This window comes from Perognathus longimembris, chromosome 12 (genome assembly GCF_023159225.1).
Source record: "Perognathus longimembris pacificus isolate PPM17 chromosome 12, ASM2315922v1, whole genome shotgun sequence".
Lineage (NCBI taxonomy): Eukaryota > Metazoa > Chordata > Mammalia > Rodentia > Heteromyidae > Perognathus > Perognathus longimembris.
Window position 1 is genome coordinate 59,345,153 of NC_063172.1, and position 12,126 is coordinate 59,357,278.

The 12,126-nt window shown below is 42.6% G+C and overlaps 3 non-coding genes across 3 annotated transcripts; 1 reads left to right on the forward strand and 2 right to left on the reverse strand.

The window, feature by feature from the left end:
- Nucleotides 1–3,366: 3,366 nt before the first annotated feature.
- Nucleotides 3,367–3,530, reverse strand: LOC125361089. Its single transcript, XR_007212880.1, has one exon. It is a non-coding gene; the product is annotated as a U1 spliceosomal RNA (small nuclear RNA).
- Nucleotides 3,531–4,875: 1,345 nt separating this feature from the next.
- On the reverse strand, nucleotides 4,876–5,036 carry LOC125361092. Its single transcript, XR_007212883.1, has one exon. It is a non-coding gene; the product is annotated as a U1 spliceosomal RNA (small nuclear RNA).
- A 4,652-nt stretch (nucleotides 5,037–9,688) lies between these two features.
- LOC125361090 lies at nucleotides 9,689–9,852 on the forward strand. Its single transcript, XR_007212881.1, has one exon. It is a non-coding gene; the product is annotated as a U1 spliceosomal RNA (small nuclear RNA).
- The last annotated feature ends 2,274 nt before the right edge of the window (nucleotides 9,853–12,126 follow it).

Here is a 12,126-nt window from a genome sequence, read left to right on the forward strand (position 1 = left end):
TTCAGTAGCCCCTGGACCTTTATCCTGAGAACCTTTGAAACTAGATGGTGCTAGAGGTGCTATGTTTCTATCTCACTGCTATATCCCTAGCCTAGCACATAATAGACACTCAATTAATATTTACTAAATGCCCAGATTGGAAAGAAAGATTTGGATAGAGAGGAAGGGAAAAATAATGGCACCTTGTGAGTTTTCTGTTTCTTTGTTTTCCTTGTAGTCTGGTTGTGGGGCTTGAACTCAGGGCCTAGTGTTGTCCCTGAGCTTTTCTTTCTCCTCAAGGCTAGTGCTCTCCCACTTTGAGCCACATCACCACTTCTGGTTTTCTGGCAGTTAATTGGAGAGAAGAGTCTCATGGACTTTCCTGCCTGGGCTGGCTTTGAACCACTATCCTCAGATCTCAGCCTCCTGTGTAGCTAGGATTACAGGCGTGAGCCACTGGTGCCTGGTTACCATTTGTTTTTCTTACACTTCATTTCCTTTTCCCAAGTGTATCTTTCCATTTTCTCACTTAAGATCTCATTGAACAAATATTTATTGAGTGTGTTTTATATACTGATAATTGTTTTTGGTGCTTAGGAAGTAACAGGGCCCAAAACAGACTGGGGAGAAAAAAAATCTGCTCTTGTAGAACACTTGCTAACCAAAGCAACTCAAGAAAAATCTCCTTTGTTTTTCTCCTCTGGTCTTGCAGAATGGAAAAGCATTCCAAAAAGTGATTTCCTTGTAAGCTTTAATTTAATGACAGTAAAATGTCTACACATATGCTAGTATATGTGTGTGTTTGTAACATAATCTAACCAGTTTGCAGGTAGTGAAATTTTTCCCCCAAGTTAATTAGGCCTTACTAAACTGTTAAATTAAACTTTGAGTGTAAAGCTGCAACTAATACTATTGCTCTGAGACTGAGCTAATAAGTTTAGGAAGAATTGAAAACTAAATTTACTTGGGGATAAGATATTTTCTCAGTTTATGAGGTTCTGAACAAGAAGATCATGCAAGCCTTTGAAGTAACTGGACATTATCCAAAGTCAGCACAGCTAATGTCAGATAAGAAAGAAGCTGCAACCTTAGTTTCACATTTCTGATTCTGATTCCCCACTCTTGGTTTGAATTCAACAGAGGTCATGTGGGTAGGACCCCCGAAAGTGCTTTCAACCTGACTCCATCCTCCAGCAAGCACCAGTTCTTGTTCTATTGACTAAAACAAAGGGAATTTGGGGGCAATGAGACCCCAAATTAGACATGCTCATGTCAGAAGGACCCCAACAAACTTCTCATGAAAATAGCAAACACTTTCCTCGTTCCAAGCATGGCTTACTGAAATACTCTATCCAGATATTGCATCATGAATATTCTCCCCCTAGTCTAAGGAACACAGAGTTGTAATGTAGAACAATCCCCTGGGAAAATCACAGGCTCTGAAGCACTGTAAACAGCATTAGCGTGTTCTAATCCGCAGGCCTCTCTTGATCTCCTAGCAGCACCGGCCCACGTAGCCTTCGCCACTGGAATCCCATAGCTTCATTCCTGTTACTTAATTAAACTACTGTCTTTAAGCTCCTGACTGCATTTGCATTCCTCGATTTGTTTGACTTCTGCTAGTTTTCAAAGATGAATGAATAATGTGCTTCTATTTTTTGTTGTACTTCCTAAAATATGCTTTATTGGTCTTTTAATAGATGAATTTCAGACTAAATAACAAACACTCAGGACCACCCCTCCCCCCTGCCCCTCATCAAATACTGGCTTGTATCTCTAACCCCCTACTACCATGTATTAGACTTGTCCTAACAAAGATCTTCACTCGCTATACAATAAACAAGGGCCTCATATAGAGCTCAAAACAAAACAAAAACAAACAACAAAAAACGCTACTGCACTGTTGATGGGGATGTAAACCAGTTCAACCACTCTGAAAAGCAGTGAGGAGGCTCCTCAAAAGACTAAACAATAGAGCTCCCCCTATGACCCAGCAACCCCAGTCCAGTGTATTTACCCAAACTATCACATACAAGGCCATACTAAAGCTATCAGCAAAACAATATCCATGGCAGAATTATTTACCATAGCTAAGATATACGGAACCGACCAAGATGCCCTTCAGTAGATGAATGGATGAAGAAAAAGTGGTACATATATGAAATGGAACTCTATGCTTCCATCAGAAAGAATGGCATTGCCCCATTCCTAAGGAAATGGAAAGACAGAAATCATAGGGAGTGAAGTAAACCGGACACAAAGAAACAGGCTCCATGGTTTCCCTCATTTGTAATCATTATTATATGAATTAGTATATAATTACACATATACAAGTATATATACTACATATAAGATTATATAGCATATAATCACATATATTTATAACATAAACATACCCCGTACTTTACAATATAAACTTTATACTATATAATTTTTTGTTTTGTGTATTTTTTTGTGTCTAAACCTGTTTCTTTTTCCTCCTACGTAAACAGAAGAGGTAAATAGCACTAGAGAAAAGCCCTCAATGATCTAACCAGATAACATTATTTTATAAGCCACATATACTTTGTCAACCTTGCTTAGGAAAGGTAGTTGAAATCCAATTTACTTGTCTGAATAGCCAGATGTTCTTAAGACGCTAGACCTTGATTTACAAAAACTCCAGACTTAGGCTCTTTCCTTGACAGACGGTAACCTGTTTAGCCAACAACCGATCAGGGGTCTAACTAAGCGGGGACCTCCTGCTTTCTCCCTTTCTCCAGCTGTGACCATTTCCCACGTTAATCTACGTCCCATGCCAAGTAACTAGGACTGTAAGCAAGGAAGAAGTCTCTAAATTGGGCTGGGCAAGGGGATCTCCTCGGAGATGTTCTCCCTAAACGTCTATGCGGGTGTTATATTCTGTGCCTAATATTCAGATTTCTGGTTTAAAAGTTTCACAGATTTTTTTTTTTCCATAATAACTAAACAGCCACTGGAGCCTGAGGGCTCCTACTTAGCTAGGAACACAGGAATGAGCCACGGGTGCCATTACTCTGCAAGCTGAGACTTGTTACAACCCCATAAAATAGATGAGACTCGTTAGAAATTCCAGAAGACCAATAGAACAAATCCTAGCTCCAACAGTGAGGCAAAACATGAATAAAACCGGCACAGCCACTTCTTGACAGCTCAGAGATTTCTGAGGTCCAGATTCGTTTTGTTTTTGACAGCCTGGGGCTAACCCCACCTGCCTCAAGAACACCCACTGAAATCTGGGGAGTAAAAACCTAAGAGAAAGATTCTCACAAACAAATAAAAGGTAAGCAACCTACCAACTTAACAAACGGGCTTAACAAACAACTTAACAAACACTTCCTCAAAGTCTGCTTTTAAGACACAGAAAGCCGGGGGAGAGCGCGCACGCAGTCCCCCACTAACACAAATTGTGCAGTCGAGTTTCCCGCATTTGGGGAAATCGCAGGGGTCAGCACAGCCGGAGTGCAATGGATGAGCCTCGCCCTGGGAGAACCACCTGCCTGATCATGGTATCTCCCCTGCCAGGTAAGTATGACCTCCCACCTCACGAACCACCCACTGCTGCTGCATGCACCACTGTTTGGTGAGGGTCACGGCAGCATCAGCTCGTCTACATCTCGCCACCCGAATGCAACATTTCCATGCTGGGTCTTAGGACCTGTAACGGACATGTTAACGGACATAACACGGTAGAGATGATTTCCAGACACCGAGCTCCCCAAACGCAGCCAGTCTCTCATCTGCATACTCCACCTCCAGCGTGAGGTCACGAAAGGGGCGGGCTGGGCGGAGCCCCGCCCCCCGCCGGGGACGGCCCACCACACGCCCCGGCCTCCAGGTGCCTTCTGGCAGAACGCTTTCCCAACAGAAGTGGCTTTGGGTCCCCCTGGTGAGGGGCTGAGCCTCCTGGATTAAAGAGAATTACACAGATTGGAAAGAAGCCGGGCGCAGGGGGCTCACACACGCAATCCCAGCTACTCAGGAGGCTGCGATGTGAGGACTGAGGTGCAAACCCCGCTCAGATGGGAAAGTCCAGGGGATTCTTAGCGCAAATGAACCGCCAGAAAAGGCAGACAAGGCCTCATGGACTTTCCTGCCACGACTGGCTTTGATCTCAGCCTCCTGAGTAGCTAGGATTACAGGCGTGAGCTTGCTCTGAAGTTTTAAAGCACAAAATCAAAACCATGGAAGCTTCTTCCCTTGGCGGACCTGCAGCTATTTACTTGTTATAAGCACTCTTTCTTTTGGTTTTTCTCTCTAAACTAATAAAAGTTCTCCTATTCCTTTAACCTTTACTAAAGTCCACAGCTGAGGGTGGTGGTAAACACCTGTAATCCCATCCACTTCAAAGGGGGAGATGGGAGGATTGTGGTTTTAGGCAAACCTAGACACAAAAAAATTATGAAAACCTTATCTCACCAACAAACCCAGCGTGCCAGTGCGGATTTCTGGAACTCTGATCCTAGCCACCCAGTGGGAATAAGGAGAAAGACTGAGATGCTAGCGTGGCCCCGGGGCAAAACACGGAGAACCCTGTTGAATAGGGAAACTTCCAAGAAGGCTGAGACCTAAGTTAAACAGTAAATCTAGTAGCTGAGAGCCTAAAAATGGCAAAGAGCGAAGAAAACAACACTTAAACTTATATTTGTTTGTGGGGTTTTTTTTGCCAATCCTGGGGCTTGAACTCAGGGCCTGAGCACTGTCCCTGGCTTCCTTGTGCTCAAGGCTAGCACTCTACCACTTGAGCCACAGCGCCACTTCTGGTATTTTCTGTATCTTTGGTGTGGAAGAATCGAACCCAGTGCTTCATGCATGCTAGGCAAGCACTCTACTACTAGGCCACATTCCCAGCCCCACTTATTTCAAGACAGAAACACCAGGGGAGGTGCAAATGGAGTCCCCCACTACCACAAACTATGCAGTGGATTTTGCAGCATTTGGGGAAATCACAGGGGTCAGCAGATCTGGAGTGCAGTTGACGAGCCTCACCCTGGGAAAACCATCTTCTGATCACCATATCTCCCCTGCCAGGTAAGTAGCTATATAATTTTATAGTATATAATTTCTATGTTATAAATAATATATAAGTATAGTACATAATTATATATGACTATATACTATTATACATGTGGTTCATGTGCTATAGTATATATACTATGTATATGTGATCCTCTGCTAGGATCATATACTAATTATATACTATATATACAATTATAAATATATACCACATATAGCATATATAGGGTATTGTACAGTTTATATATTTTCTATATACTATATGTAGTATATAACACATATACTGTATATACTAGATGTATATAATATACATGCTTTTTTTTTTTTTTTTTTTTTTTTTTTTTTTGCCAGTCCTGGGCCTTGGACTCAGGGCCTGAGCACTGTCCCTGGCTTCTTCCCGCTCAAGGCTAGCACTCTGCCGCTTGAGCCACAGCACCGCTTCTGGCGGTTTTCTGTATATGTGGTGCTGGGGAATCGAACCTAGGGCCTCGTGTATCCGAGGCAGGCACTCTTGCCACTAGGCCATATCCCCAGCCCCTATACATGCTTTTTGTATATATACTACATACTATTTTTGTAATATATACACTTTTCTGTGTATACTCTATCTATTTGTAACCAAAAATATCCAGGGCTTTTGCATCATGGATGAAATCGATCACACTTTAATGTTTATATATTGACCCCTTCTGTGAGACTGTAAATGCTATGGTGACTGAAAGGAAAAGGGCTCATCACGTCTGCATTTCCCACACCTCTCCAGTAGGTGGTGCTGGTGAGGAGGGTTGAAAGCATTATTCCAAGAAAAAGATTTTTAAATATATCCACCTATACACACATATATACCATGTTCTGTACTTCCACGCTAATATGGTTGAAGCAAGAATGTGTATTGTTTCTGCTGGAACAAGCAAATGGTATTTACAGTTTGTTTCAATCCCCTGCTGTTCGACAAGGTTGTGGAAATTCCTCAGACACCCCAAAATTACCATTCTGCTGGATAAAGACAGAACCATCAACAACAAGAAGAATTCTTAAGACATCAGAACAGGGAAGAAATAGAGAAGGAAAGATCAGGCCAATGTCTTCTAGGACTTTGTTGCCATAGGGGTTTCTCAGCATTTTGTTGCTATGGCAAAATACCCGAGACAAGGAACTTACAAGGAAGAAAGTCTGTTTGGCCCTGTGGTGTCAGTGTGTCCATCGTCTGTGGCGAGTTGGCATGGATTTGGAGAGGATTCTCCGGGGAAGGGAAGTGTAGCATCATGGAGGGAGCCTACAGTAGAGGAAGTGGCTTCTCACTGCAGGGAAGCCAGGAAGAAAAGACACACAGGACCACAGGCTCCATCCGTGCCAAGCAGGACGCCGAGTCTTTCTCACAAGACCATACCACTGGAATTACTTTGCTCATGAAGGCAGGAAGGAGAAGGCGTAGCTGCTTTGCTTTTTCCTAACTTCTTTCATCAGGATGAAAGGGAAGGGAGCCCCTCCATGTGGCCAACTAGGCCCACGGAGGATTATCATGGATGGGAAGCCCCTCACACCGGGCTGCCAGGTTCACCAAATCATTACAAGATACAGGGCTGCATTTGAATTTCAGATAAGCAATGAATAATTTGCAATACGAATTCCCAGTATTACATGAAGACTTCCTGGATTTTATTTGGCAGTCTAGCCTCAAGAGCAGAGTAATTTCAATCTATATTTCCCAAGAAGGAGATTTCAAGGCTTATTATTTTTGTCTTTTCGTGTGTATACATGTGCTTTTTTTGCCATAAGTCCTCTTTTGGGATGAATGACTGACTGCGTTGAAGATTATTTTTAATCTCTCCAGGACATTGTGTTTGGTGACGTCATGGTCACCCACCTGCTGTGGGCTCTCTATAAGGGATTTAGCTTTCTAAACATTGGAAGAAGACTCCACTGGCATAGACTATGTATAAATGAGAGCTCCCTTTTCCAATAAAGTGGTGTCTCATTTTCACTGCATTTTTTGAGAATGTTCCATGTGAAGCTAAGATGCTAAAGAAATATTTCTAAGACTTGCATCCCTGAGCACACTGGAGAAAACAGTTTGCAGTCTCTTGATGATGCTAGGACACCTTGGGTTATTATACTAGCCTGCTCAATATAGCAAGAAAATGAATCCAGGGAAAGGTGATGTTTGAGGGCCTGAAGGGCCATTAAGATACAAGGATGGGTTTCCACCTCACCAAACATCTCTCAAGGCATGGCCCCTAGAGTACGGTTGGCCTTCCATACCCATAGGTTGCTTTAGCTTTAGGTAGTACCAGGAATTGAACTCAGGGCCCTACACTGCTAGGCAGGCACTCTACCACTATGCCATGATTCCAGCCCTACCTACAGGTTCTGCATCCATGGATTCAGTCAACTGCAGATTGAAAGGCGTTTTCTTAATTGCTTTTGTACTGGGCATGTACAGACTTTGTCTCTTGTCATTGTTTCCTAAATAATATAATATCAAAACCACTCGTATAACATTTGCGTTGTATTCAGTATTGTAAGTAACAGCGACGAGCTTATTTAAACTGTAAGGGAGGATTGCATAGGCTATATGCAAATATGACATGATTTTATATAAGAGATTTGAGTGTCTGCAGATTTGAGTATCCAGGAGGGTGACATTGGAGGCTCCCAAAACCAACCTTAGGACTGTCCCAGAGGGACACTTTGCTCTGGCTGCCATTGTCCATCACAGACTATGATTTTTCTTAATGCTGACTTCCATTTCCTCCCATACCTGACAGTTCTGTGGAGAAAGGCACATAGACTACGGCAAGACACATCCAGTTTGCCACTCGGCTCTTCTTCTTGTTGATGGTTCTATCTTTATCCAGCAGAATGGTAATTTTGGGGTGTCTGCGAAATTGCCACACCTTGTCAGGGGATTGAAACAAAATGTAAATACCATTTGCTTGTTCCAACAGAAACAATACACATTCTTGCTTCAATCATTTTAGCATTGAAGTACAGAACATGGTGTATATTTGTGTATAGGTGGATATATTTAAAAATCTTTTTCTTGGAATAATGCTTTCAACCAAATTTGTAAACCGATTATCTTGGGCAAAATGTGCTCCTCACCAGCACCACCTACTGGAGAGGTGTGGGAAAGGCAGACGTGATGGGCACTTTTCCTTTCAGTCACCATAGCATTTACAGTCTCACAGAAGTGGTCAAATATATAAACATTGAAGTGTGATCAATTCCATGATGCGAAAGCCCTGGACATTTTTGGTTACAAAAATAATATATATAGTATACACAGAAAAGTGTATATATTACAAAAATAGTATGTAGTATATATACAAAATGTATATTATACATATCGGTATATACTAGTATATACAGTGTATATGTTATATACTATATAGCATATATACTGTATTATACAGTATATATGCTATATAGTATATAATTATAATTATATATAGTATAATTAGTATATAATCCTAGCAGAGGATCACATATACACAGTATATATACTATAGCATATGAACCATATATATAGTAGTGTATAGTCATATATATATAATTATGTACTATAAGTTTAAGTGTGGTTTTCTTCGCTCTTTGCCATTTTTAGGCTCTCAGCTACCAGATTTACTGTTTAACTTTGGTCTCAGCATTCTTGGAAGTTTCCCTATTCAACAGGGTTCTCAGTGTTTTGCCCAGGGGCCACGCTAGCATCTCAGTCTTTCTCCTTATTCCCACTGGGTGGCTAGGATCAGAGTTCCAGAAATCCGCACTGGCACGCTGGGTTTGTTGGTGAGATAAGGTTTTCATAATTTTTTTGTGTCTAGGTTTGCCTAAAACCACAATCCTCCCATCTCCCCCTTTGAAGTGGATGGGATTACAGGTGTTTACCACCACCCTCAGCTGTGGACTTTAGTAAAGGTTAAAGGAATAGGAGAACTTTTATTAGTTTAGAGAGAAAAACCAAAAGAAAGAGTGCTTATAACAAGTAAATAGCTGCAGGTCCGCCAAGGGAAGAAGCTTCCATGGTTTTGATTTTGTGCTTTAAAACTTCAGAGCAAGCTCACGCCTGTAATCCTAGCTACTCAGGAGGCTGAGATCAAAGCCAGTCGTGGCAGGAAAGTCCATGAGGCCTTGTCTGCCTTTTCTGGCGGTTCATTTGCGCTAAGAATCCCCTGGACTTTCCCATCTGAGCGGGGTTTGCACCTCAGTCCTCACATCGCAGCCTCCTGAGTAGCTGGGATTGCGTGTGTGAGCCCCCTGCGCCCGGCTTCTTTCCAATCTGTGTAATTCTCTTTAATCCAGGAGGTTCAGCCCCTCACCAGGGGGACCCAAAGCCACTTCTGTTGGGAAAGCGTTCTGCCAGAAGGCACCTGGAGGCCGGGGCGTGTGGTGGGCCGTCCCCGGCGGGGGGCGGGGCTCCGCCCAGCCCGCCCCTTTCGTGACCTCACGCTGGAGGTGGAGTATGCAGATGAGAGACTGGCTGCGTTTGGGGAGCTCGGTGTCTGGAAATCATCTCTACCGTGTTATGTCCGTTAACATGTCCGTTACAGGTCCTAAGACCCAGCATGGAAATGTTGCATTCGGGTGGCGAGATGTAGACGAGCTGATGCTGCCGTGACCCTCACCAAACAGTGGTGCATGCAGCAGCAGTGGGTGGTTCGTGAGGTGGGAGGTCATACTTACCTGGCAGGGGAGATACCATGATCAGGCAGGTGGTTCTCCCAGGGCGAGGCTCATCCATTGCACTCCGGCTGTGCTGACCCCTGCGATTTCCCCAAATGCGGGAAACTCGACTGCACAATTTGTGTTAGTGGGGGACTGCGTGCGCGCTCTCCCCCGGCTTCTTGTGTATTAAGGACAGACTGAGCATGTAACGCGCTCTCTTGGTGGGTGGGGTACTTTGCTCATCTTTTGTTTGTGAAAATTTTAACGGTCATAAGCGTTTGTTCAGAATATGGGGAACCTAATAAGACTTCCGTTAGTTAGTTACTGTATTAATTTTTATGTTGAATGTGTGTTATCAGAAACACGTTTTTGTGGTTGCCTGGCAACTGCTAAATCATCCTAGGTGGCTGACTTGCCTTTTTTCTTTCATTTTTGAGCGCACTCACTCTGTTTCTGAAGTTGAGACCTGTTTTATAATTGATATGTGCATTTCTTTAGAAAAGCTTGATTAGTGCTGAGGCATCTTCAATTGATGGATTCTCAAAATTTTTTTAAAGAGTTGCTGGCAGTTTTTCTGTGCAAAATTTGGAGGCTAAGAGACCTTAGTGGGAGAAGAGAAGCTGTGTTTGCAGATGTTACTAAAACAGGCTCTCCTCCCCATCTTATTCCCTCTTCCCTATTTTTCTGTCTTCGACTCTAGCTTTCTGTTGCATACAGTTGATGTATATTTTATGTGTTGTATTATATATGGAATACATGCCTATATAATAAATAAAATCAGTATTTCATTCCTTATATTTTCTACAAACCAGTGAATGAATCCAGTGTATTTCCATTTGAATAGTAAATATTTTGTTTCTAAGTAGTACATCTCTGAATATATTATATATGTCAAATATATAATTATATATTATTATATGTACCCATCTTTCCTCAGTTGGATGCTCATTAAAGTAGCCCTTCACACATCCAGTTATGGATTAAAATATAAACAGGGATGAGTGTGTAGTTCAACACTAGAATACTTGTTTACCACGTGGAAGACCCCAGATACAATTTTCAAAATAGTTTTTTGTTCAAATGCATAAGGTCTTAGAAATATTTACATGGGGCTGGGGATATGGCCTAGTGGCAAGAGTGCCTGCCTCATATACATGAGGCCCTGGGTTCGGTTCCCCAGCACCACATATACAGAAAATGGCCAGAAGTGACGCTGTGGCTCAAGCGGCAGAGTGCTAGCCTTGAGCAAAAAGAAGCCAGGGACAGTGCTCAGGCCCTGAGTCCAAGCCCCAGGACTGGCCAAAAAAAAAAAAAAAAGAAAAAAAGAAATATTTACATGGCCTAGTGGCAAGAGTGCTTGCCTTGTATACAGGAAGCCCTGGGTTCGGTTCCCCAGCACCACATATACAGAAAATGGCCAGAAGTGGCGCTGTGGCTCAAGTGGCAGAGTGCTAGACTTGAGCAAAAAGAATTCTGCCAGGGCTGGAGTCCAAGGCCCGGGACTGGCAAAAAATAAAAAAGAAATATTTACAGAGAATTTTCTGTTTTTCTGTTATTGTAGTTAACTATATCTATTATTATAGTGACTTACAATCATAGATTGCAAAGCAATAGCATTACATGTTCATTTAGGAGATTGTGTATCATCCACATCTGTCCCCTGCACCAAATGTTAACCTTTTTAGGAGAGTGGTCTTCTTCACTGATTCTACACCCCAGTATCCAGCACAGTGCTGCCTTCTACTATGCTCTCAAAAGATCTCTGTTGAGCCAACTTGTCTAATCGCATTCCACTTTACTAACACCAGATATTCAAAGTGACCCTCATTGTATAAAAAGTTCAGGTACTTAGAGCTTCCCTCTGTTTCTATGCAAGCATAAAAAGTATTCCTCCTTAAACATCATGTATAACTTCCATGGAGATCAGCCTGTTTGGATGAGCTACACAGAGAGTGGAACTTCTCTAAGTACAAAAATTCAGCTTCCGGGGCTGGGGATATGGCCTAGTGGTGAGAGAGTTTGCCTCGTATACCTGAAGCCCTGGGTTCGATTCCCCAGCACCACATATACAGAAAACGGCCAGAAGTGGTGCTGTGGCTCAAGTGGCAGAGTGCTAGCCTTGAGCAAAAAGGAAGCCAGGGACAGTGCTCAGGCCCTGAGTCCAAGGCCCAGAACTGGCCAAAAAAAACAACAAAACACACACAAAAAAAATTCAGCTTCCCATGATTCCTAGTTTTTGATATGTGTACTATTCCACCAGTCAACCATCAAAATGACAAAATAAATGGATATGATTTTTACATATGTACAAAACAACCCTATTCCAATGAGTTCAGTCCTTCTGCCTCTTTTGTGACAGTGAGAATTCAGCTGGAGAGACCCTGAAAGGAATGGCCCATTACTGGAGAAGGGAGAGGACCCAGAGAATTAGCAAAGCAAGGCCATTAT